The sequence below is a fragment of the Acanthochromis polyacanthus genome, chromosome 16 (assembly GCF_021347895.1).
Source record: "Acanthochromis polyacanthus isolate Apoly-LR-REF ecotype Palm Island chromosome 16, KAUST_Apoly_ChrSc, whole genome shotgun sequence".
Lineage (NCBI taxonomy): Eukaryota > Metazoa > Chordata > Actinopteri > Pomacentridae > Acanthochromis > Acanthochromis polyacanthus.
In genome coordinates, this window is record NC_067128.1 from 22,241,951 (window position 1) to 22,269,368 (window position 27,418).

Below are 27,418 nucleotides of genomic sequence, written 5' to 3' on the forward strand. Positions count from 1 at the left end.
TTCACTTTTATCCTTTAATTTATTTATTTACTTATTCTCGAGTGTATAATTTGTTTTATTTTTTCATTATTTTCATTCATTTATTTATTTTTTGTTTTGTGTTCTGTGTATTTGGCCTGGCAGTCGGTGGAGGGTGGTGGATGGGTAGGGTGTTGACATTCAGATGTGACAATCAATGCTTTGTCTATTTTTTCTCTCTCTTTATACCTTGTGCTGTAATTTACACTGTTTGCCCAAAATATTCAAAATGTTTAATAAAGTTGAAAAAAAATCCTTAATGATGGAGGGCTGCTTCTGAACAGTACATAAATAGGATCTAACGTCTCTTAATCTCCCTCATGTAGGGAACTATCAGCTCCATGCCAGAAGGTAATTTGGGATCATGATTCACATTTTAATAATGTGGGGTAACAAAGTACTTATAACATATGTAAGTAAATATAATAGAATTGAGAGTGCCTCTGGACAGGATGTGTGTCTTAATTTATGCAGGGATGCACAGGTCTTCAGAGGAAACAGAAACTATTCACATTATGTGGCCTGGTTCCTTGAAGAATAATGTACCAATGAACCAGTATTTGCGATCACTAACAGCATGTGTTATATCTGGCTCCATTAAAAGTTTAATGGAGAACCCTGATAAGAGTTTTCCAGTGACTCTGACTTTTTATAGTAATATATTAAAGAATCACACTTTAATATATTAGCAGGAATGTTGTGCTGTAGTTTCACTATGCTGACATAAACTGTCTACTGGACCCTTTCACAGGCAGCTGCTACTGGGTCAAACAACTTTTCACAGGGAAACCGTGTCAAGTTGACAGGTTGAACTGATAATTAAAGCTCAGTGTTATTGTTACTTGAAACTAGGCTACTTTTTACACCAGCACTAGAGAAGCACTGTATCAACATGACACGCTACGTGGTGCAGCAAAGAGGATATCTCAAATGCCTACACTGGATTAAAATGTCAGAAGAAGCTTCATATAGATCTAATTTCTCTCGATTATCTCCTCCTCATTAAACTTTCTTCATCCTGCACTGTCACTGGTTCTTTTTGTCTGACAGAGAGACAGAATATTTAGCGAGGCTCATTTGCTTTGCACTGATGACAGACTTGAAGCTCTAAGTCGGCCAATAAACACAGAATGAGGCAGAAGACCTGAAGTTAATCGTGCTTTGATCCACCTTTCCATGCCCCATCTATGATATTGCAGTGCCACAGCAGCTACTTCAGTCTGTGCAAGTGTTTCATCACAGTGTGAGAGTAAAAATTATCTGAATTTGTGCTGCACTCCCAAACTCCAAACAATATCCACGCACATGCTCATGAAAATATACACAGACATTTGGAGCTGCAATCTGGTGTGAGCAGAGCATCTAAATCCAGCAGATCGACAAAACATTGAAGCACCTGTGCAGATTGGGACATGACAGCAGGAGGCTGACTTTACTCTCAGTAAGACTGATCTTAAACACTCAACCAAGCTCTGTGAAAAGCAGATACAGACATACCAATTTTATTACCACAGATTAAGCTCATCTGTGACATGGTTATGTAAGAATCAGTGGAGGCCAAGTATTTTTCAAATGCCAACTCAAAACACTTAAAAATCCTTTTGGCCAATATAAAAAATAATCTCATCATACTAAGCAAGGGATTTTTAGTATTTTTTATCAGCACATCTTATCTGAGTTAAATAGAATTATGCAGTATGCAGTAGTTTTTCTAAGTAACAAGTGAAATTAAAACACTCTCTTTATATACTCTCTATAAAAATCTTAAGCTATCAACACTGATGAGCATATCAGGGTTCTCGCCAGCGCATTTGTTACGCTGTCATAACGGCCCGTTACGCAGTCTTAACGGCCCGTTACGCTCAGTTTAAAAGATTATGCTGTGATTAAGGCCGCTACGCCAGCGCATTTCAAAGATTACGCTGTTGTTATGAGTGTGTGGCTCCGTCATAAGAGTGGGAGAGAGAGCAGCGTGTGTGTGTGGGAGGGAGGGGGAGAGCGAGTGAAAGAGAAGTGAAGGGGGTTAACCCCAGGCTTCCTGACCACGGTCGGGGGCCGAACAGGAAGGGTTAACACTGTGATTAGGGCCGCTGCGCTGTTATTTTGACAGATAACGCCATGTGCGTTTGTTTTTATCAACTGGATGCCTATCTAGGTTAATTTATGTCTCCCCACCTCAGCCGTACTTTCCTGTCGATTGACCCGTTCCCGTCTATTGCGCATGCAGGAGGACCTGCTGTTACGCTGAAAAAAAATCCAGGCGAGAACCCTGCATATGGCTCATTATTTAATCCTTTGTCTGAATATTTATAAAATCATATTAGCCATGGTGTATTGCAGTGCTGTACCACTTGCCTGACATAAACAAACACACCAACATTGCAAACAGCCACTTTGTCTTGCCTCTGTGTGGGTTTAGCGATTGAATGAGAGACCATCTCCACAGCAGTGCCTCTAACATCCTCTACTCTCTAGAGAGAAACATCGCTCTAAGCTGGCAGCACAAGATTAATACTCAAATATGCGAGCATCTACTCACACATAGAAACAAAGTCAACACCCACAAACAAAGACACACCCAAGGCTAAGACGCATGACACCAAAGGGTGTCTAACTGAATTCTGCTGGGGACAGCTTGAGTGTGTGTTTAAGAAGTTCTAAGTGCAACAAAACATGCAGTTATTACAGAATTATTATAGAAATATGATAAAACCACTACTGTAAATATTACGGCTGGTTTATAACTCTCTTAAATTCTATATTTTTGAATCACAAGATATTTTGTCATACAGATGCAACTAACTATTACTTTCATCAGTGATTAATCCTCTGATTACTAACATTTTCTTGAAAAAGCAATTAAAATGTTTGTACATAAAAGGAAATGGTGAAAATGTCAAATAACTTTCCAAGTCAAGACAACATCATTTAATTACCTGATATCCACATTCAATTGTCCAAAACCAAAATATATTGAATTCACTATGACGTAACCTAAAGAAAAGTACAAAAACTGCACTTTGACTGCCCAATCAGCAGAAAATTAGTCTGCCAGCTTTAATATGAATTGTTTATCCAAGAAATTTTAAAGCAAATTTGGCTAACTTTCTGTGGCTAATTTAGCCTCAATCAAATAATAATTCTTAAATATAATGACTGAATATAAAATATACTCCTCAAAATTTGCAGCGGTCAATGAGGAATCTCAACAGCAGATTTCAACAATACATTCGTACAGGAGCACGCCATCTACAGGAAGTAATTTTTAAAAAATGAAACTTCCATCATTGTTTCTTAAATGGGATGTTTTAAGGTTTCAATTACTATGAATAATTTTTTTCTTCCATCACTCTTGGTTTTATTGGATTGATAAAAAGTTCCCTTTTTGTGTCACTCAGTATTTTCCCCACGAACGAGCCGCATGGAAATCCATGCGAGAGACTGTGTGACTAAATCTCATTGTACTTGTGTATAGTGACAATAAATGGCATTCTATTCTATTCTGACTTTGTACTCCGTGCGGCGTCTGCTCCCAAACTGCAGGGGGCAGTGTATCGCAAACACGTTTACCTAGTCTACTTTGGTACTAAACTAGAGCAGAAGACGTTTGCCATTGTTTACATCACATACGACATGGCATTTTACTGAATAAAAGCGTTTCAGAGGTTAGTTTTAATTTCACACCATGAATTGTTCATAACCCGGTTGTCACGGTGATCTCTGTGTGATGAGTCATAAAGGTGCACGTATTTGTAGACTTCAGCTACGAGGAGGTCCTGGCCCTCTGCCATGTTTTTCCACGCGACTCCGTTAGTTAGTAAAATGTGGAGGTGCACAGCGCAGAAATTTCCCGTGTGAGACGGGCCACTCGAGGAGGCGTGGGTATGGGGGTATTATTGTAGCCAAACTATTTGTCAATGCGAATCGAGAGTTGTCTGTCTGTATTTTAATCCATGTGTCCGAAGTGAGATTTGTCAATGTGTAAAAGAATTTGTTAATGTGAACTGAGATTTGTCAATGTGAACCGGAATCTTCAAAAGTCGTCTGAAAATTTGTCCGTCTGTAAATAGGTTTTCAAATGTGTAAAAAAAACTGCCAATCTGTATTAAAATTTGTACATTTAAATAAGATTTGTCCATGCGTACAAGGAGTTGTCAATGCGTACAAAGACATTCGTAGTTGAAAAATTTACGTATCCCACTACACATCAGCAGAAAATACAGACAAATCAGCAGTTACGAGTCGTTCGGTTTCACAATTGGCTGTTTTTTTCACATGACTTTTGCTATGCTTCTGCCATGAGTGAGATTCGTATCTGAAAAACGTTTGGGTTTTAGCTCCCAGACGTCAGGCTCACAGGCTGACTTCCGCTCTGCTGCCCTGCACCTCGGCAGTTCCCGCTGTCTGCAAGCTTCAGGCGGTGCTATGCCTCAGGTGACCGCCATCCGGGGATAACCTCGAGCCGATCAAAGGAACCATAACTGATTTAATGAGCCATTCGCAGTTTCACTGTACCGGCCATGTGTACTTAGACTTGCATGGCTTAATCTTTGAGACAAGCATATGCTACTGGCAGGATCAACCAGGTAGCCCAGATGGGACGAGCGTGCGGCGCATGCCCGAGCGTAGAGCTGCGTGGCGGCGCCTGGTCGGGACCGGGGCCGTGAAGTGTGGCTGTGCTGGGGTGAACGGACAGATGGTGTTTGGCTTGGAGAAATGACCGTGTCAACCAGAGAGTCGACCACTGCCTGAGCGGGCCGCCGCCGCCGCCGCCACCCGGGGGAAATGGTGAGGACGGGGGCTCCGTGGACAGGCAACTGGGGCAGACGGGGCGTCTCGGTCTCCCCGCTGAGAGCCGCAGGTACAGGGCAGCAGAGCGGAAGGCAGCCAGCATGGACGAACCTGTGAGCCTGAAATCAGGGAGCTAAAATCCATTGTTGTTCAGATACGAATCTTACTCACGGCAGAAGTGTAAAGTCACGTGAAAATAAAACAGGCAATTGTGAAACCGAAAGACTCGTAACTGCTGATTTGTCTGTATTTTCTGCTGATATGTAGTGGGATACGTAAATTTTTCAACTACGAATGTCTTTGTATGCATTGACAACTCCTTTTACGCATGGACAACTCTTTGTACGCATGGACAAATCTTATTACATGTACAAATTTTAATACAGATTGGCAGTTTTTTTACACATTTGAAAACCTATTTACAGATGGACAAAATTTCAGATGACTTTTGAAGATTCCGGTTCGGATTGACAAATCTCAGTTCACATTGACAAATCTCACTTCGGACACATGGATTGAAATACAGACAGACAACTCTCGATTCGCATTGACAAATAGTTTTGCTACAATAATACCCCCATACGTGGGTATTAAAATGACGCTATTTGTCCGCACGGAGCCACACGGACCTCGCGGACGCGGAAAGCATAAAACAACAGACCTGCCAACCTTGGTGAAATATTTTGAGTACCACTTGTGTCGTGCGGCTTTTTTTGCAGATAATCTCACACACGCGCGCGCGCACACACACACACACACACACACACACACACACACACACACACACACACACACACACACACACACACACACACACACACACACACACAGAGCTCGCGCTCATGTCGATAGGAAAAAAACTCTCAGTGCTTATTCCCCCGATATGACATCGTATTTTCAACGTGAAAGTAACGTTATTAACAGTACATATTTGCCAAAAGACACACACGTACACTCACGCGTGCGCACGCACGCACACACACACACACACACACACACACACACACACACACACACACACACACACACACACACACACACACACACACACACAATTTTACCGTTTTAACCGCCAGCTGCTGCGAGTGGGGGCACGGGGAACGGGGAGAGAGGCGGAGGGAGGCAGAGGACAGGAGAGAGCGGGCCAACAAGGGTTCGGCAGACTCGTTATTCTCCGCTACTCTATGATGATTGGTTGAAATTGCACCCCTACACTGCTGCATCGTGTTGTCAGGCATGAGTATTGCACGTCCACATTTCTAACAGCACTCACAGATGTGTGCAGCTTTTTGAGTAGTTTAATGAGGCGGAGCGTACCAGCGTATTTTGATGTCAAATTGCGTACCTGCTACGCAAAATGCGTACAGGTTGGCAGGTCTGACACAAGCTTAACTGAGAAGGAAAGAAGAGAGAAAAATATCGACAGGAAAATGTACTCATCATCAAATAAACAGGCAGAAAGATGGGGAGGGGAGGAAAAGACAGAAAGGAAGGCAGTGGAGAAAAATAGAGCATGACGGAACTGAACAATTGCAAGCCAAAAGGAGACGTGTTGTGGCAGGTTAGTGTCAAACAGTAGGTTCATTTGTGAGGGAGAGGTTCTGCACAAAAACAATGGGAAGATGAGGCAGTAGTCAGCCACAGAACATACCACCGTGGGCTGGGCTAACACAAATGAAGAGACCCTGTTAAAGGAAATAATAAATCCAGAGATGGTGCAGTGGTGAAGATATAACCTTGATGTTTCTCCCTTTTCAATCACCCTCTCAGCCTGGGTTTGAAAGCACACAGGACAAAAATAATTAAAGCACTAAGAAATGCCAGAGTGGATTTCAGCACACCATGTTTTGTGCTTATGAGGAGGAGAATGAGTCACTGATAAACACAATCTGTTCTCCCACTGGTCTGATGTTAAGACTTTGCTCAGAAGAGCAAGTTTTTTAGAAATGTCAAAAAACAATAATGAATAAAGCACAGTCCCAAGTGCTTTAAGAAAGCTACTAGAAAGAATGGGTAAAAAAAAAGAAGACAAAATAGAATAGAAGGTGTACGACATGTCCAGAAAATTTGTGTTTAAAGATGTAGCAAATGTAGATGCAGATTATCCCACATTTGCATTCAATATCCACTGAAGACTCCAATAGTAGCTAAACACTAACATTTGTCATACTGAGGTAAATAAAGTGGGCATATAAAATGGTTAAACTATTAGAAATCTTCTGGGCACATGACTGTAAAGCTGATCAAAGAGCTTAGTTGCTAAAAGGTTGGAAGAATCCTTCATGTAGTGGGAAGACTGGGCTAGGGCAGAGCATCCATGAAGATGATTGCTAATCCTAACATTCAGCGCCTTACGCTGTGCCGCAGGAGACTAAGACCATGGGGGGTGTTAATATTCCCTGCTTTGCTCTGAAGTGCCGGAGTGGCTGTGAATATCTCCCTTTTCCCATCTGTTACCGATGGCACTTGCCTACTAAGAGCTGGGGGGGGGGGGGGGGGGGGGGGTTGAATTGAGGGAAATACGGATGGGGGAAAGACAAGGGTTTTAGTCTTCTTTGCCCAGGCAAATTAAATTTGTAATTATCTTCTCTTACAAGCTGGGAGCGCTCTAAAGCAAATCAGATACTGATGACTTCTACTGCCAGCTGTTTGGTCGCTCTATACAACAATAGGTCATAAAAGAGGGTGTGTTTTCCAGTGTGTTTGTGTGTTTAAGTGTGTCGGGGAGCCGGGAATTTGAGTGCATGAATACATGCCATGGGGGGGGGGGGGGGCTGTGCATTGGATTAAGCTGAAAACTGACGGGATAATGATGCTCTCTTTGGCCTAGTAAATATATATTTTGTCCTTTGCTGGCCACTCTCCAAGTCCTCTGTTTTTGTTTTTGATGATGTAGCTGTCATTTCTGGGACAAGGGTGTTTTTGTTTTTGCCACGAGCCCCTGTCTCTCTCACTAATCCATACGATTTTTAGCCAAGCTGTTGTTATTAGAGTGCACAGTGCAGCAGAGTCCATGGTGGGGTAGTGTTGGAAACAATCATGTCTGCCGCTAGTAGATATGGTCTGTCTTAAATGTCTGACAGGAAAGAAAACTGAGCAGTGTCTTATTAAATTTATCTTTGGTTATAAACCTAAAAAAATGCTGATGTAAGTAAAACAACACGGAAATATTAGTTAACAGAAAATCTTTTAATAACATTTTATTTTTTTTAGAATCGTTTTACGGATAGGCAATTTAAGCAAAAATGGCAAAACTGCTTCCAGCTTCTTGAGTGTAAATACTTTCTGGTGTTCTTAGTCTATAAAAGCAAATCAGATGTGGGCGAAAACATAACTATTCAAAACAGGCAAACGGTGTGTCCTCCAGTTTTTCTGCTTGAAGCTTTCCCAGTTTTAACAACCAAGCACTCATCCAAACTAATTCACACTTACTGTATAGATGATCAAAATACACATTATCTGACACCTTGATAGGTATAATCATCACTGTTGAGAGAAAGGGTTTGTTTTAACTGTCTTTCTACATGGCTCTGATCCGTTCTGTCTATGGCAGCACCTAACCATGATTTTTTTTTAGCAATTATTGTAACAATTTAAAAAAAAAAAGAGTGAATTAATGTAACAACTCACTTATCAATTATTGTAAAGATTTTTTTAGCCCAAAGAAATTTTCAAACACCCAAACAATTAACATTTCATTGAATCATTCAAATATCATCATCTAATTTCTACATCATTTGTGCGTCAAGATGTTCATAACAATATCACATCAAATGCCTGATCATTAACCCTTTAAGCTTCAGTCAATTCCAGCCGTTTTCAGTACAAAAAATCGCTAATATTCTATTTTTAAATAAAAAAAATTACGAAAAATACAGGGAATATTGGACGGGCATCGCGAGGTGCATTTCCTTGAAAATGACCGATTCGGGGATTTTATACCGACTTCAGGACATGTTTTGGATAAAATAGTTTACTGGCTTGTGTCATCTGGATGTAAAAGGTTGGATTATGGCCGTTTTTTGTGGAATCTTTTTTTTTGTGTGTAATAATAAACCCGGAAATGTGAGTCGCGCTGTGTGCGTTGAAGCCGTGTATAGAGAATGGATGGATGAATATTTGTTTTTGTCAGACAAATGTGTTTTTCTCACCCGCTGTGGTAATCGCATCTGAAAGTGGTTTATACCGGCAGATTCATGAGAATCTAAGCTTTCCATCGGCGTATAGTGTTTGTATAATTGTGTTTGCAGCCGTCGGACATTCTTGAAATTCCTATGCAAATTAGTAGGTGTACTGCCGGCGGTACACTGAAGCTTAAAGGGTTAAAATACTGGACCTCAAATTGAAAAGAACACATAGATTGGCTTAATCACTGCAACTCTTTTCCTTACTAGAGAACCAGTAGTTTAACTGCAGTACTTAAAACTAAAAATGTTTATCACATGAACTCACTTCATCCCTTGAGTAATATGCACTTAAGACAACCACTAGTTTTTCAATTTAATTCTGAAACCATTGGGAGCCATAAGAAGAAGACCAATTCTGGAATAATATAACCTCCTGTCCCTTTCTAATTTTTAGAGATGGTTGGGTGACATTGTCATTTAAAAAAGTACTTTCTTTACAAAACAAAATACTCTCCTATGTGGTGGAAATTGAAATTTTGGAATGCATGACAAGTGTCTGAATTGGTGTACTCAGATAAGATACAAATGTGAATATTGGTAAAGTATTCCTTAATTTTCAGGCAGTTGAGGTATTTGAAACATAAACTGGTAATGTATACACTAAGTTAGAAATTTTTAGAGAAGCCATAATACATGTGCAAAATATCTTCCTTCACTCACTTTTATTCTTTCATACATACACAAATATCACACATGAATTTTTAGAGAGAGATACCTCACACAGTATAAAGTGACAACAAATACGCTGATCTAGGTAGGTGATATGGAATTGCAACATGGGAAGATTATTGTGTGAGTGACTGATACTAGCAGTGTCAAGTTCTACTTAGAGCCAGTTGTCATGGTGTTACACTGGCACAGACAGTCCTACTCATTTCTGCTTTTATATTCTGTCTGCTCATAACAGTTGGGCACAGACTCAAATAGATAGAGAGCTAAAACACAATTTTTTGAGAAACGGGAAAAAGTTATGGGGAATAAAAAAACAGAAACAAAGAGAAAAACATAAAATAAAACGTAGACTTATTACTGTTAGGAAGGCAGCAAAACAGCAGATATTTCTAAGTATGAAAGCCATTTTACTAAACTGCTAATGCTCCAAGTCTTGAGCCTCAGGAGAAGGTAGAAGGACTTCATTCAGAAAGGAAGGGGGAGAATGGGTAGTGTGAGGGAGGCACCAATACTTTTATACAAAAGCATGAGTACACATACATGTATTCATTTATTTGATTAGGTGGACAGTTTACTGACAATGACAGTGTAAGTTACAGGTGTCCCAAGGCAACTTAGTAAACAGCAGGTTTGTGTTGCTTACTGACATCCTATCTGTGTTGTGTGTGTGAATTGTTAGGAGTGCCAGATAGAGCTGTGGGCACTTGCTTCATCACCACTAATTCTCTAAAAAAGGTCAACCAATGTTGATGCCAAAGCTAACAATGTAATTTCTAAGGTAAACAGGAAATTTGCCAGAAAATCAAACACCTGCTGGCCTCCAAAGGAGAATTTCCAGAACACTGAGCCATCAACTTGCCACATCTCCTCCAGCAACTGAAACACAGATAAACAAACACACACGCCACATGCAGCCAGTGTGAAGGAACTCTCTAAACACGTAGAAACATCCTGCCTCTCTCCACGTACTTGTTCCCTGCTGTTGCAATGCATTTAGCAAGCCACGTGTGCTGCCAATACACCCTATTGTCCCTGCTCACTGAGGGATGGGGCACAGTGACAGATTTAAACAGCGTGCCTCCAAGAGGACAACAGAAAACTTTGCATTTGAAGGGTTAAATATGCATGAGAGGCCAAAGCGGTTCATCGCAGGGGGGAGTACCACCATTGTGTGACCCCTAAATACAGACATACACACACACTCTCAGCCTGCATGTAACAGATGGGAGGATGTTAGAGGAAAACAGTGAGCTCCCCTTCTCTCTTCCATTACCCTCACTGTTGAGGACAGCTGGGAGGCAGACATTCCTTCTTCTCAGCTTTCACAGGAAAACAAAGAGTGTGTGGGACCCCTCCTACACACACTTGCATGTGTTCAGACACACACAAATCCCTCACCAAAAAAATTGTCAATGCAACTGTGGGCTGATCATATTTCAGCAGCTTGAGCCTGCCAGCTAGAAGAGGTATGAGTGCTGAGTCTGGGACATTTGTTGAAGGTGAAAGTCAGGGAGATAATCCCAACCCTGCTTATCAGAGCTGGTACGCTGATATGTTAGTAGTTAGGAGCAGAACCACTGGTTCTGGTCAGTGTAAAAGCTGTACTAATATGGAAAAAAAAATAAAAAATTGTGGTAAAAGAAAAGCTCAATCTGCATCTGGCTGTTGTTTTCTGGCCATCTACAGTATATCTATTGTCCCATTTGAGGTGTTTGGTAAAGAGGTTCACTGCAAAACCACCACATAATGTTAAAGAGACAACAGCCTGGCTAGAGTGACAGCAACATTAAATGGAGCAGTCATATGGGACCACAATAATTGTTAAATTCATTATGTTAATGTCGTAGAATATCGGATTATGGTAAGACACCTCTGTCAGAACAACATGGCAGCAAAGACAGAAATTGTGTTCTACACTCTAAATTGCAGCTCTTTTCAACAATACAGTCACTGTTACAGTCCTATGACTGTAATAGTCCAACTGAACTCTGATAGGGCAACTGCTCAAGCAAGTCACTAAGAGGGTAAACAGCATCAAGTGTGTCCAACACATGCAGCCTGCTCTGATGACAAAAGTGGTATGTTGTTTGTTGTCAATGGGTGCCCTATGTTTGTGGGTCTTTACATGCTAACACTCTTATGTGTTTAGTAGGCAGTACAGTATTTCAGATTCCCATAACATTAACTGTAGAGTACTAAATCCTGAAATTGCTACTAATCTCTCAATAATAAGGGGAAGCTGACCAAAGCAGGCACTAGGTAAAAGCAATCATGAATACTGCAGGTCCTCAGGTAAACTTGCTGGTAAGGTTTCCTGGTCGAAAATCCAGGCACTTTCTGACAGATTGCACTGACTAATACCGAAATTTCTCCATCACTCCATTTCTTGTCCTTTTTTTGCTCTGAGTACAGCAACAGAGACTTTGTCTCCTTACAGATAATAACTAATGAACACAAATGTCAGAATATGAATAGTTGAGCCCACAAAATTTGTAAACAGCAACCAGTAATTTAAATGAATGGATGAGTGTGTAATGGCAAGCAATGAACTGTGTTCAGTGTGTCAGAGGCTAAGGATGTAGACCAGGGGCAAACAACTTGGTATCAGCATCTCCACCCATCACTCTCTTCATCATCCTTCTGAAACCAATGTAAAAGCGAGGATTAGCCTACCGGTATTTGGCACAGTCAATGAAACATTCTAAGAAAATATCAAGCTCTGAAGAAACTCTCCATAAGTTGTAAGTATAGGTAAAGCAAGCATTGTCAAGAAAATTTGAACTAAGAGGCAAGTCTAGTCATCTTTAGTTTCAAATTCTGATCTTTGCTTAACAGCACTTACGAGACCCTGAAGCGCGACCCAACCAGCAGCTACAAAAAGAAGGTTGTGGATTGCCTACAGAAGCTACAGAAGGAGGAAACAATAAACCGCTTGCAATACCATCGCCTGTACCCTGGGGATGCCATTCCATGCATATATGGCCTCCCCAAAATTCATAAGGAAGGAGCCGCCCTCAGACCTATAGTTAGCAGCATTAACTCTGTCACCTATAACGTCGCCAAACATGTAGCCACCATCTTGGCCCCGTTGGTAGGGAAGAATCCTCACCATGTACAGAACTCCATGGACTTTGTGGAAAAGGTGAGAGGACTGAGATTGGATACAGATGAGACCATGGTATCCTACGATGTCACCTCCCTATTCACATGTGTTCCCACAATGGAGGCGGTGGAAACAGTGACGCAACGGTTTCTACAAGACAACACCCTCAGCGACAGAACAAACCTCAACCTCATGGGTCAAGATCAGAATTCATGAGGTGCAAACTTTGACTGAACACATCAATTCTGTGGACAGCAACATCAAGTTCACCAGAGAGGATGTACAGGACAACATTTTGCCCTTTTTGGATTGTGAGGTCTGCATAGAAGAGGACAGAAGTCTGAGTGTTGGGGTATACAGGAAACCAACACACACGGACGAGTACCTGCTTTTTGACTCTCACCATCCACTGGAGCACAAGCTAGGAGTCATCAGGACCCTGCAACACAGCACTGACAAGTTACCCACAAGTACCCAAGGCCAGGAAAAAGAAAACAAACACCTGAAAGGGGCACTGAAAACTTGTGGCTACCCTGACTGGACCTTTGTGAAGGCTCACACAAGATCCAGAAAAGAGAACAACCCAGTGAAGACGGAAGAGAAGGAGAGCAGGCGCAACAATATAGTGATCCCATATGTGTCTGAAAAACTGAGGAGGATTTTCAACAAACACCAGATTCCTGTCTTTTTAAAGCCAAATAACACCCTCAGGCAAAGACTGGTCCACCCAAAAGACCCCACACCACTCAGCCAGAAGAGCAACCTGGTGTATGCAGTTAAATGCAACGAGGAATGCTCAGATCTCTACATAGGGGAAACCAAACAGCCACTTAACAAGCACATGGCTCAACACAGGAGAGCCAATTCCTCAAGACAGGATTTGGCAGTCTTCCTTCACCTTAAGGAAGAAGGACACTTGTTTCAGGACACCAATGTTCAGATTTTGGACAGGGAGGACAGATGGTTTGAGAGAGGAGTGAAAGAAGCCATCCATGTCAAAGTAGAGAAGCCATCTCTGGCCATCATTGGTCTGCAATATCATCTTTTGCCAATTTACAATCAGGTCCTTTCAAAATTCCCCAAAGGAACTACTCAGCAGACTCATGCTAATGACCACCATTAGCACACAAGGGCTCAGTGACATCTGTGCATTTCAACGACCCCCACCGATACTCACAATGACCATCGTTGAGTAGTCAGTTGAGTTTTGGTATCGGTCGTTGGAATAATAGCCCTGGACACACCTTACAGAGGTTTAAAAGTTGAGGCAACACCAACCACCACCAGAACTGAAGAAGCCTCTTGGATGAGAGATGAAACATCTTCAAGGAACTTTCTTAAAGTCCAGTGGATTGATTTAAACTACTTTGGATAACCATGACCTGGATGAATGAGAACCTACACAGACATCTTTGTAAGTCAACAACATACTACTGAATCCACACTGATGTGCTTTCAAGTAAACAATAATTAAACCTAACATTTTACAAAGTACAGTTTATACTGCTGGCTAGAGCTCCAATGCAGCAAACAGCAGATACATATCCTCTCAGGAAGGTTAATTTACCCATGCTAATTTTTAGCTGTGTGAGCCTTTGATAAACAACAGAATTTAAAAAGTAAAGTTATTTACTCAAAATATTGAAATAAATGTTCTAACATAATCATCAAGCCTTGAGTCATTATATGTCACAAGTAGCAAGTTTCAGTCTATTTTAAAATGTATAAAGTAAGCTACAAATAAATGTGGGATAGCAGGAAAGCTGGTATGTACAATGACTTCAGCCTACACATGCAGACCTAGCTGTCCAACATGTTGAAATAATTTGTTGCTTATTGCACAAAAATGGTTAGTGTATAGACATACACACAATAAAATTCACCTTTGACAACCTTTTCAGTCATTTAATAAGTTAAAGAATAAACAAATGCTCACATTTCTCATCTTACTATAAACTGATTACTTGTGTTTTGGGTTGTGGTCGGATAAAGCCAGTAATTTAAATACATTTCTCCAGTCTGACAGCTTGACATGGCCATTTGACGTTTTTAAAAACCTGTATAAATAGATATGCAAATAAATATAGAGCACATAAATCCTAACACAATTATCCAAATGGATTTCAGGGTAGCCTATACAAAGACCTCTGCCATGTGGCTGCTATTTGTCACAGAGAGCTGTTTACAGATGATGCAATAAGGTCAAAGAACATTAGAGTGGAGCTAAGCCAACTGACTTCAAAATATCTCAACACTATCTAATGGACTGTTTACAGTCTGAGGCATGGGACTTGACAGAGGAAAACAAAAAAACTGGAAATAATGACTATTGGATAGGAAAAAGTGAATGTTAATTAAGACAACCTGATGGCAAAAATGAGACCAACGCATGAACCATATAGTCAGAGTATAAAGTGAATTTTAGCTGATGAAGAGGGAGGTATAGAAATTATGAGGGCATGCTTTAGGTGATGACCCAGGCTTAGGCTTGCAAATCACCAAAGAGAGAAATACTGAAGTATCTTTTAGGGCTTCAAACATGTGGTTCTGAATTTAAGTCTATGTGCAGACTTCTCTCTGGATGGTGATCAGCGAGGAGTCATGAATTGTGTTGTGTCATCCACTCTTTCCTCCCATTTACAATCTCTATTTAACAGATATTGGAGCAGAAATTGCAAAAAAAAGAAAAAGACGGCAATGATGTAGCCTTTTTAGCTGAAGTGCAGTCACTTAAACAGAAACAGCTGTACACCACCTCCGCCCATGACAACAAGCTGCACACATGCGGCAGGATAGCACATGTATAGCCCAGCCCTTCCCCTTGGCTCATTATTTGCAAGTATGTCAGACCAACTTCATTTTTGCTGCTAAAGACTGACTGTGTTTGAGTAGTCAGTATCCAGTCTGAAAAAGTTATCAAACAAGTAAACTACCAGAATTTTTAATGAAAGCTTCTGACGAAGCTGAAGTTGCAGTAAAGCTAAGAGCTGAATCAACAGGAAGGGCTTGTGTGGGAAGCAGTAAAGTATTGCCCCGATTCCACTGTGTCAGTACAGCTTTGCGTGTTGAGGCTTGAACATATACATATCCGCTCTGGACTTCACTAAAGCGAGTTACAGCTACACTAATGATATTTTGGTCCAAATATGATAGCTACCACTCCTGAATGAGCTGCTGTTGTGCAAAACCAACTAAAAACCTTGTGTAACCTTAGAATTTCTGTGCTTGAGAGTTGAAATTTGCTGTTTGATGTTACTGCTAATGCAAGTAAAACATTTAGTGCCACTGTTTCCCATTGAATGGCAAACTACCACAAGGTTTTATTCCCTTGTTTGTCACTAATGCCAGTAAACAACTGAGCAACAATCTTAAGATTCAAATAAAACTGGTTAGGTGAGTAAACCTCAATCATTCAGTTTGCCATCAGGATATCATTTTTTTTTTTACCCTGCCATTCTGTAGCACAGAAAACTGTGCTATAACCACAACATAAGCACTGATCATGGTTGCTCACAGTCTCACACAGCTTGGATGTCTCAACCACTGGCACATTCAACATATGTGTGTGGGATGATCAGTGCCTTATGTGTAAGCTGATGAACTTGTTTGAACAGAACGCTGGTGTTGACTAACGGTGTGACAAAAAAACAGCCCACACTGTTTCAGTGGGCTTGAAAAACACGCATCAAAGAGGAGGTGGAACAGGAGGGGGAAGAGACAAGACAGAAAAAAGGAGACCAAACAGAGATTTTTTTTAAAAACAGGCAAAGAAAGAAAGGGATTAACATGAACATCAACTTTGGCGTGATTTGAAGGAGACAGCCTGACGATGCAAATACAAAAAATACAAAACACAAAAAAGATGGTGAAAACCATAAAATCATTAAGTGAAGAAAAAGTGTAAGAAAAAGAGAGAACAAACGACTACGGGAAATAGCAGGATAAGCAACAGAAGACAGGAGAGGCTGGGGGATATATTTAGCAGCTCATTAGTCAGAGATGTCCTCTACTCAGCAGGCTGGTCCCTCAGATGAGGCCCTTTGGAAATCATTATGACTGCCTGCTGCTTCAGACAACCACACGCATTTCACTGGAAAACAATTTACAAACTGCTACTCCTCTCCCCAGCCCTAATGTTGCTTCAAAATTATCGTCAGTTTCCAAAGACATGCCTAAAACCAAAGCTTTAAACAATGCAAAGTGACAAGTTTTATAATAAGAACGACCTACGTTTTAACACTATATCTGAAGCATTAGCAGGGCTAAACAATGAATTGTTTTCAAATTAAAATTAATATTTGAAACAATGTAATAAGTGAAATGCAAAAGCTACAGTTTTGGATATTTGGATAAGTATGGCTACTATTTAATGAAACTAATGTTCTAAGCTTGAGGCTTTGTTTATGATTGATCAATGGATACTATATGGTTCGGGTGTGCATGCTGTGGTTAAACTGACATAAACCCGGTCTCAGTATTTAATAGCCACATTTCATACATTTTGTAGTACATCTGACCCAATGTTTAAACTGTTGTGTTATGCCGTTTCCCTTGTGTCACAGTCAACTTTGGATGCCATCTCATGTGGTATTGCTACATCAGAATAATTAAATATATTACAAGGCACCTATTGAAGTCAATCTTGACATTAAGAAATGATCACAGATCACAATGCGGCATGTGTCAGAAGAATAGCAATAAGATATTTTCTCAAATTCACTCAGCGTTATTACAAAGGCAGTTTCATGTATCATCTAGTCTGAGTTCAAGGATGTAGACTAGATTTTATATGTAAGCTTGACATTTCCAACATGTACTTCAAGAAGCTTTTCCCTTCCACTTCTACTATTTGCATATTGCTAACCGTTTTTAACACACTGAAATTCTAGATCTCTACATAGGTGTGGCTAAGCAACACTATCTATCAGTATACTGTGTTTGTTATCAGAATTGGCCTTTGGTGTGCCTGATGCTGCCAGTGCCACCATTTCCTGTTTAGATATTCAATAGCCATTATTAAGTAGCACCTGTTATCAGTGAAGAGCTAGTCACATATTCAACTAGTCAAATAATGTATGACCCAGTACCTGCGTATTCCCTGAGCAGTGACTTCCTGGTATGATTGCCAGCTGTCCAAAAGATTTATTGCATGACATTTACCTGGTCCTTTTCCCCAAAAAGCCTTAAAAGAAAAAAAAAAGTCAACCAACAAACAATGTGCATGTACAAAAGTAAATGTTCTGGGTGTACAGGCATCCTAAAATTAAGAGTCAAATAATGGAAATCCCACACAATGCTAAACTTAGCATTAGCAAACTGGGTGGCAGCAATGTCATCATCCTGTCCATCTGGGATCTTCCCCAGAAATGGAACTGTCTGGTCAAGCTTCGAAAATGAATGAAATGGTCGTGCATTGCCTGTCCACACTGTAGTATCTGTTTTCATGGAGTATTTCTGTGTCTGGTGGGGCGTTTAAAGTTTCCCTTTAGGGCTTGATTGGTTGGGAGAGCTGTTAAATGACACAGGGTGAGAGCAGAGAGTGATGGCTCAAGTGATAAACACACAGGTAATGAAAGAGAGAGGCTGATGGATTTGACCAGACTGCTGCTAATGGGCTCCAGTCTCACCTGGCTAATGGCAAAGAGAGAAAGAAAATGAAATGAGGTGGGAGAGAGAGAGAGAGAGAGAGAAAGAGAAAGAAAGAGAAAGAGAGAGGGAGAGAGAGAGGGAAAGGAAAAAAAGCGTAGACATTATACAAAAGGGGCTGTACTGTGCTCAGTACACTCCATCACATGCACATACAGAGTGGGTTAGCAGCCTAATTGCTGACTGGTGATCTAGTGGAGCTGCAGCTTGCTGTGGTTTGGGCTGTAGCCTCCAACACTCCCTAAAAGCCCTCTTTGTTCTCACATTTCAGATAGCAGGCAGTAGCCAATGTGTTGCTTTCTTCCTGCCTGCCTGCAAACCGCCTTACTAACAGGACTTAAGGGAACTATTCTGAACAGTTCATTGCACAGGAACCATTGTTCCCCCCTCCCTTGGGCTGCACTGTTTGTAAACCTCACCTGTCTAGCAAACTTTCTGCAAGGGTTGGAATAGTGTGCAGGTATACTCACACATTGTTGTTTTTTTGGTAAACAGACACCATTTTGTTTTTTGTACAGAAAGCAACAAGTTTCAAAGTCTACAGCTGTTTGAAGACGCCAGAATTAGGGCATGGCTCATTCAGATATTTTCCTCTGTGGTCAGAGCAATGACGCTATGCTCGCCACTACAGTCTACTCTGTTATTATTGAGAAATGAGAGTTGTCAAGTCTTGTTCCTTAAGACCCAAAACTCAGCTTTTGAGCAAAAAAATCCTTATATCCTTAGATTGGTCGTGCACACTGCCAAAACAAAATGATCTGTCTGTGCAACAGCCCTTGATTGGGTAGAAAAAAATGCATTCAACTGTAGCCATGAATGGACAACAATCAGCTGTCAGAAACAAACACACATTGCAAACGAAATTGTAAAGGCAAGCCTCTGCTCCCTAGCTTTCTCTCCTCCCCTTTCTCGCTGTTATTTTCGTTATCCTATGACTCCACTTTTTCAGGCCCGAGGAAAGCCATTCCCCGTTTTCACACATGAACATACATTAACGTCACCATCACACAGAATACACAGCAGGCTTGTTTGTGAGAGACTTCTGATCCTTTCTCGCACTTTCATGTGAAGATATAACTCAACTTCAGAGGACACTGAGTTTTAGAGGGCAACATTTATCTATTTAACTGGACCCCAAAGGATGGCTTGAGTCTTTTTGCATCCTGACATAAAACAAAGTTAGAGCAGAAAACACACAGTGTGATCATGTGAATAGACCCTTTGGTGTTGTTCCCATCTTTACTCTTACAGTGACTCACTGTCTGGGCCCACTTCCTCTGAAACAAACCACAAAGGCTTTCTGTTAGGAATTGACACCATATTAGGAATTGAGTTCTATGCAGCCAACATAAGTGGGATGTCAGATAGACTCAAAAAAAAAGACATTAAACAAGCAGCATTTGCACTGTGCGAATGATGACATTTATTCTTCGCATACACAAAACCCAAGGTGCTGCTTTGTAGCTGTGTTTGTTTACTGGCACTCTGTTTCAATGAACAGGATGTTTTGTTTAGCATGTTGCTACTTTTGGAGGAATATCCTGAATCATAACACAAAAGCAATCATGTGCAGTAATCACAAACACAAATCTGGGAGAGCCATTTACATTAACACTGCACGTACCCTGCTGGTAATCTCATTTACAATGAACAGCTGAACAACAGATTAAAAAAAAAGACTTAGACTGTGATTGGATCTAAAAATACCTTGGCTCCAATGCCTCTGTAACTACTTCCTAACAGACCATATTAACAGTTGCAAGAAATTGTTGTCCTGACCTTTCCAAAGGGAATGTGCACCCAGCAATACCAAAGCTTAAAGCTTTCCTTTTAATTGTTAAAGGAACCAAAAATGGCAAGGAGTACCTCAGTGTTTACTATCTATCATTCTATCACTCAACTAAATTTCCGATCACTTGAAGACCAAAATTTTCTTCTTATTCATGAAATTTCCACAGCAATCTCCAACCTTGGAACATGTCAAGGGATTACCTGTGTGAATTATGTATGGTGAGCAGGAGAGGGAGAGAGAAGGAGAGAGAGAGAGTGCAGTGAATGGAAAAACTAACGATGATTTTAAAGCTAAAAAAAAGGGACCTCACTTTTATGGTAATAGGTCTACCTATAGATTTATACTTTCAAATTGTAAATGCTGCAATACATGGCTTGTTTTTAACACTGCAACTGGCGTTTGGCTGCTGTCTCATGTTTAGATAAAACCATTTAAGCTATCTTCATTTATACTCACTTTTCTTTGCTCTATTCTCTATTTTTTCTCACAATATTTTTAATACAATGAAATGAGCCTATTTTTGCATCAATAAGCATTATCTTCATCTTGCTTTGTGTAATCCAGTCTCGAAAAAAGGATTAGAATGAAAATTTATCACGAAAGTGAAGTAGGTATTAAAAAAAATCTATAAGAGGGGTCACGTGACCATGGCTGGCTGAAGGCTGTGTCTCTGCGGATCTCCCGTTCCGTCTTATAAGTATCAGCTTTTAAAGATCTTTCTTGGTCCCGAATTTTACCTGCTGAACTATTAACATGGCTACTAAAACGCCGGGACAGCCTCAGAGAGAAAGAGCAGCAAAACTGAAGCAAACAACTCAATCAAAGATGACTGACCACACATCGCTAGCTACCACGGTGTCTGACTGTAGCGTTGAAGCTAGTGCTAATATCACGTCGGAGCTCGTTCGGGAAGTAACTCATACTGTCAGTGAAGTCATGGAGCAGAAGTTATCTAAAATCACCGAAGCTTTAGAAAAAATTGCTAATAACCTGGAAGGACAATCGAAACGCATCACGGAAGCTGAACAGCGGGTCTCCTCTGTGGAAGATCAGGTCACCGCACTTGAGCAACGGGTAGCACAAATGGAAAAGAAGCAGGTGGTGATGACCGAGCAGCTCGATGATGGGGAGAACCGGAGTAGACGTGATAACATACGAGTCCTGAATCTCAAAGAAGGCACAGAGGGTGAGAATCCAATTAAATTCTTCGAAACCTGGCTGCCAACGCTGCTCGGACTGTCACCTGCTAAAGGGCGCATTAAGCTGGACCGAGCTCACCGCACTGCCGGACCGAGAAGCAATCGACCTCGCCAAGTCATCATTAAACTCCATAACTCCCGGGATAAATCGCGGATCCTGTCTGCTGCAAGGAGAATGGAAAATCTGGAGTACGAGGGATCTCGCATCTTCATCCACCAGGACCTGTCCAGCGCGGTGCGGCAAAAGAGACGATCTTTTAATGATGTTGTTCAACAACTCATCAAAAAGGGAATCAGATTCAGGATGCTGTTTCCTGCTAGGCTTGTTGTGCACCATAAGGGAACGGAGCGCAGCTTCGACGCCGCTGAGGAGGCTCTGCGGTTTCTGGATACACTGGACTGATTCTAATGACTTTGATCGAATTTACGTTTCTGAATAACCGAAGAGGCTGCTGTTAATCAGTAATTGCTCAGGTAAAATTTTAGTTCATTTAATTTCTCCCTGGCTGTCAATGTCTTTTTTCTAAATTTGTGTGATTTTCATAATTTAATCTCACAGAGAAGTGCTTTATTTTCCAACTCCGGCCCTCTCTTTTTTTTTCTTTTTTTTAATCTAATGTCAATTTCAAAAGTTTTTTTTAACTTGTTTTATGGCCTTATCACTGCCCAATTTATGCTTTGTTATATAGTAGCTGTTTTTTTTGTTTGTTTGTTTTGTTTTTTTTCTTCCTTCTCTCTGTTTTATCCTAATTTAGAAGCAGGATTAATCAATCTTACATTAGGCTTGATTTTGCCAAAATTCTGAAACAGGTTGACTGAGATTTCTTTTATCATGGCTTACTAACTTAACAAAGGCGGAATGGGGGCTCTCGGGAGGACTCTGGTATTTGGGTTGTGGGTTTTCTGTTTTTTTTTTTTTTTTTTTGTTCTCTTTCTTGGGCCCTCTCTGAAGCGTTGACCTCCTTTAGCGTCATGTCCCTCTATAAAACCCTAGGGGTGTTTGTTTTTTTTTGTTTTTGAGTGGTTCATGCTCAGTTTTGTCCTGCCTGATATGGTAGGCTGGGTTTTGGCCCCTGATTGTGTTCCGTTTTCATTCAGGGTTCTTTTTCTCATACATGACAGTATTGTCTATCCGTTTCTACTCCCAATGTTTATGAGCAACAAATCATTTGTCCAGTATAATTTGCTGTATGATGTTCTTGCATCACTGATAACATGAGTGTTACCAAAATAGTGACTTGGAATGTTAAGGGCTTTAACAATGTAACTAAGAGGCGTAAAATTCTCTCTTCGCTCAAAAAAGAGGGGACTCATCTTGCTTTCCTACAAGAAACCCACTTAAATGATCTTGAGCATCTAAAGTTAAGAAGAGATTGGGTGGGCCAAGTTTTTCATTCTTCCTTTAATTCTAAAAGCCGGGGGGTTGCAATTCTGTTGCACAAGAGACTGCCTTTCAAATTAGAGAAATGTTTGAAGGACTCTGAGGGTAGATACGTCTTACTTTCAGGTTTCTTATATGGTGAGAAGCTCACTCTGGGGTGTATTTATTCCCCCAATACATTTGAGGCCTCCTTTTACTCCAAGCTATTCGCAGATTTATCCTCTATTATTTCACCTCTTGTCATTATTGGTGGCGATATGAACACTTGTCTGGAGCCAGAGTTGGATCATAACCCCGTGAAAACTGCACAGCCTTCCAAAATGGCTCGAGCTGTACGTGAGTTATGTAATGATCTTACCTTATTTGATGCATGGAGGACCATGCACCCCAAAATGAAAGATTTTACCTTCTTCTCCCGCCCACATAATTCACTTTCAAGAATTGACTATTTTTTCTCTTCTAGGCAGGCTTTGGATAGAATCAGTGCTTGTGACATTAAACCTACAACTCTATCAGATCACTCATCTGTTAGTTTAGCACTTATGCCACCCTACTTTGACCCATCAATGCGACACTGGCGACTTAATCCAGCATTGTTAAGTAATCCAAAATTCCTCTCTCTATTGGAGGAGGAACTGACTTGCTTTTTCTCTGTTAATGATACCCCTGATGTCTCAGCTTCCACAATCTGGGAGGCTGCAAAAGCCTATATAAGAGGGGTCGCTATTTCATTCACCTCAGCGAAGAGAAAGGAAGCCATCAAACAACAACTAGTGCTGGAATCACAGATTTCTGATCTCGAGAGGGAGTTTAAGCGCTCCCTCTCTGGGTCAGTTTTGCAGAAATTAGAGGCAGCACGCTCAGCCCTGGATAATCTTCTCACAAAAAAAGCAGAAACTGCAATCTTCTATGCTAAACATCGTCTCTTTGAATCTACTAACAAGCCAGGGAGACTTTTAGCTCGCCTGGCAAAAGGCAGGGCTGAGTCTAATGTGATACCTTCATTAAAGGACAGTAGAGGTGTGAGTCATTTTGAAACCAAACACATGGTTAATATTATGAAAGGTTATTACCAAACATTATACTCTCCAGAATGTCATGACTCCTCCAGAGACCAGGCTAAATTTTTAGATCATATAAATTTACCAACTTTAGATGCAGAGAGCAGAGACAGTTTATGTCGCCCTATTACTAAAGAGGAGGTTCTGGCTACAATTAAATCCCTGCCAAGTGGCAAAGCACCTGGCCCTGATGGGTTTGGCCCTGAATTTTATAAGAAAATGGCTAGATTAGTTGTGGATCCTCTTACTAGGATGTACATAGAATCTTTCGAGCGGGGCACTCTGCCTGAGACTCTTAATTTAGCCAATATCTCACTTATCTTAAAGAAAAACAAGCCATCAGATTGCTGCTCTTCCTACAGACCGATAAGTCTGATGGGAGTAGACTGTAAGCTGTTGTCAAAAATTCTTGCCAGGAGATTGGAGAACCATTTACCTGCCCTGATCAAACCTGACCAAACTGGTTTCATTAAAAATAGGTTCTCGCACTCAAACGTTAGACGTCTCTTAAATGTGATACAACATGCACACTATAGTCAAGAAAGAACTCTTTGTGTAGCATTGGATGCAGCCAAAGCTTTTGACAGGGTGGAATTTGACTACCTTTTTGAAGTTCTTAAGAGGTTTGATCTTGGACCTGAGTTTATTGGGTGGGTGAAATTGCTGTACAGCGCCCCCATGGCGAGAGTACTAATCAATGGTTGTGCATCTGAGGCTTTTCACCTGGGTCGAGGAACGAGGCAAGGGTGTCCCCTGTCTCCCCTCTTGTTCTCTTTAGTCATTGAACCACTAGCCGAGGCCATAAGGTGCGCCGCTGAGATTACTGGAGTAACCCTTAACGGAAGGGCACATAAGATTGCACTTTATGCGGACGACGTTATTCTCTTCTTAACTCAGCCAGAAACCTCGATTCCTGCACTTGTTAAAATCATAAATACTTTTGGAAACTTCTCTGGATACAGGATCAATTATGAAAAATCTGAGGCACTGCCACTGGGGAATTTTGGGGATAAAAGTGCTGTTGATAATTTTCCCTTTAAATGGTCTGACTCTGGCTTCATATATCTTGGTATTAAAGTATCTGGTAATCTAAAGGATTTATTTAAGCTTAATTTTCTTCCTATCCTTGTTGAAATCAAGAGAGACTTGGTCAGGTGGTTTGACCTTCCTCTCTCTTTATTAGGTAGAGTTAGCTTAATAAAAATGAACATCCTCCCAAGGATCTTATATCCAATGCAAATGCTCCCCTTGAAGATTAATAAATCAGTTTTCTCTGACCTTGATAAAGCTATCATAAAATTTATTTGGCATGGGAAAAAAGCACGTCTTAGCCTGAAAATACTGAAATTGCCGAGAGAGAGGGGTGGTCTATCAGTGCCAGATTTTACTCTTTACAACTGGGCTTGCCATTTACGTATAGTGTCTGATTGGCTGAGGTATTATCTTGAGTACAGGCATGAGGCCCATATTGATACCTGGCACTGCCCCTCTTTATCTCCAATTAGCCTTGTGACAAGTGAAATATCCTCTCTGCCACCAGAGGTACGTAACAGCCCAATTTTATTAAATACAATCAAAACATGGGAGGAAATCATGAGATTTACTAGACGGAAGGCCTCCTCTTCTGTATTACATCCACTCATAAAAAACCAGGCCTTCCCTCCAGGACTAGGATCAAGTTTATTCCAAACTTGGCATGAGCATGGTGTTAGGATTGTCGGAGACCTGCTTGAGGAAGATACCCTACTATCTTATGAACAACTCAAGGATAAATTTAATCTACCCTCTAAACATTTTTATGGTTATCTTCAGGTCAGACATTTTATTCACCTTTTTGATAAGCCAGAAAACCAGCCTATGGCCTCAGATATTGACCTTTTTCTGTTGCAATGTCGCCTGAAGAAAAAATTCATATCACATGCCTACAGGAAATTGCAGTCACTCAACTTACTAAATATAAACAAAGTCATACATTTGTGGGAGAGGGACTTGGGGATGGAAATTGGGGAGGAGGCATGGTCAGACGCTGTGAAGTCAGTGGGGAAAACTTTTTTATGTAACAAAATATCAGAAAGTCAGTACAGAATACTGCACAGATTGCAGCGTACACCCCAATCGCTTAATTCATTTTACCCTGAGGCGTCTCCCCTCTGTGGAAAGTGTAGTAAAGAGATCGGATCTTATATGCACTGTATTTGGAGCTGTCCCCTGATATTTAAATTCTGGGAAAAGATATCAAAAGAAATTAACTTGATCTTTGGCAGAACGATACAAATGAATCCGGGTTTATTTCTGCTCGATATCAAAAGGGATAAAATTCTATTGACGAATGCTGAGCAAAAACTCCTGAGCAAACTTACTTTATTGGCTCGAAGATGTATTCTGTTTCAATGGATAAAGCCCAGACCTCCATCTGTTAATCAGTGGTATACAGAAATCTTTAAAATTCTCCCATTGGAATGTTTGAGCTCAGTTTTAAAGGAGGATGGAAAGTCTTTTGACAGATTGTGGGGACGCTCTCAACCACCTCCCAGATTATACAGCAGATATTTAAGTTCATGCTTCATGCCTAAATTGAAAATACCCTGCAAACATTCATCAGAAATCTGGAATATTGTACTCATTTATCATTAACAGGTTAAGTGAAGGAACAAAGGGTCTAGCCATTTGTGCAGATGCAATTCACTGCTGTTAGTAATATGGTAATAGCTCATATTAATTTAATATAAGAAAGCAAATATCAAATGCCATATACCAATTTGAAGAACCAGAATTTTTAAGCTGCGAGTCAGCATAAATGCTAGCTACAGCAACACCTAACACCGTAGCTACAGACCACATAACGTATGCAGACCTTTTCTGGAGCGGATGTGCTAAGGGATGTTTGTTTTTACTGGTTACATCTGCAGTGCATGTATGGCATAATGTTGTAGCAAAACAACTTTCATTTTGACATTGTTACACCTTCGGTTTCTAGACCCACCACAGTGCTCTGAAATTTCTTTTCATGAGTGGTGTACTATAGGTAAGTTAATATTTAGAGACTACAGTAAACTCTGTAAGGAAACAAGTAAGGAATCACCAGCTGGAATTGGCAAATAAATGTTAACAGGGTGATCGAGTGAAAGGCCTGTTTGATACAATTTGGTTAATGAACACAAAACAGACACTTTGTAAACGCATTTCTGTAGACACCTCACGTAACGCTGGCAGAGTTTGACATTCACATAAGAATCTTAAGTGATGCTTTCATTATTATTTTATTTTAAAAATAAAATAATGCTCATAAAAGATGAAAAGTGAGGATAATGGGAGTGTGGTCCTTGCAGATTCCTTCAAGCAGCTAATAAGTTAGTAGATCTGGAACACTTTAGATCTTAGGCCCTGTGGTGGAGCCTAGAGAACTCTGTGTCCTTTTCCAGCAGTTGACTGGCAATCTTAAAGGTACAGGTGTATCATGGGTATTGGAAAGAATTCTTAAGGTGTTCATGTTTCCCGACATAATGTACCAACAGTTATGAATATGGTCAATACAGAATATATGTTTTTACTCAGCATATTTGAGTAC

The 27,418-nt window shown here is 40.7% G+C and overlaps 1 protein-coding gene across 2 annotated transcripts in view; it reads right to left on the bottom strand.

Annotated features, from left to right (window-relative positions):
* Window positions 1–27,418, bottom strand: part of susd6 (sushi domain containing 6) — a 43,611-nt gene that overhangs the window by 7,626 nt on the left and 8,567 nt on the right. The gene's annotated exons all lie outside the window — the stretch shown is intronic.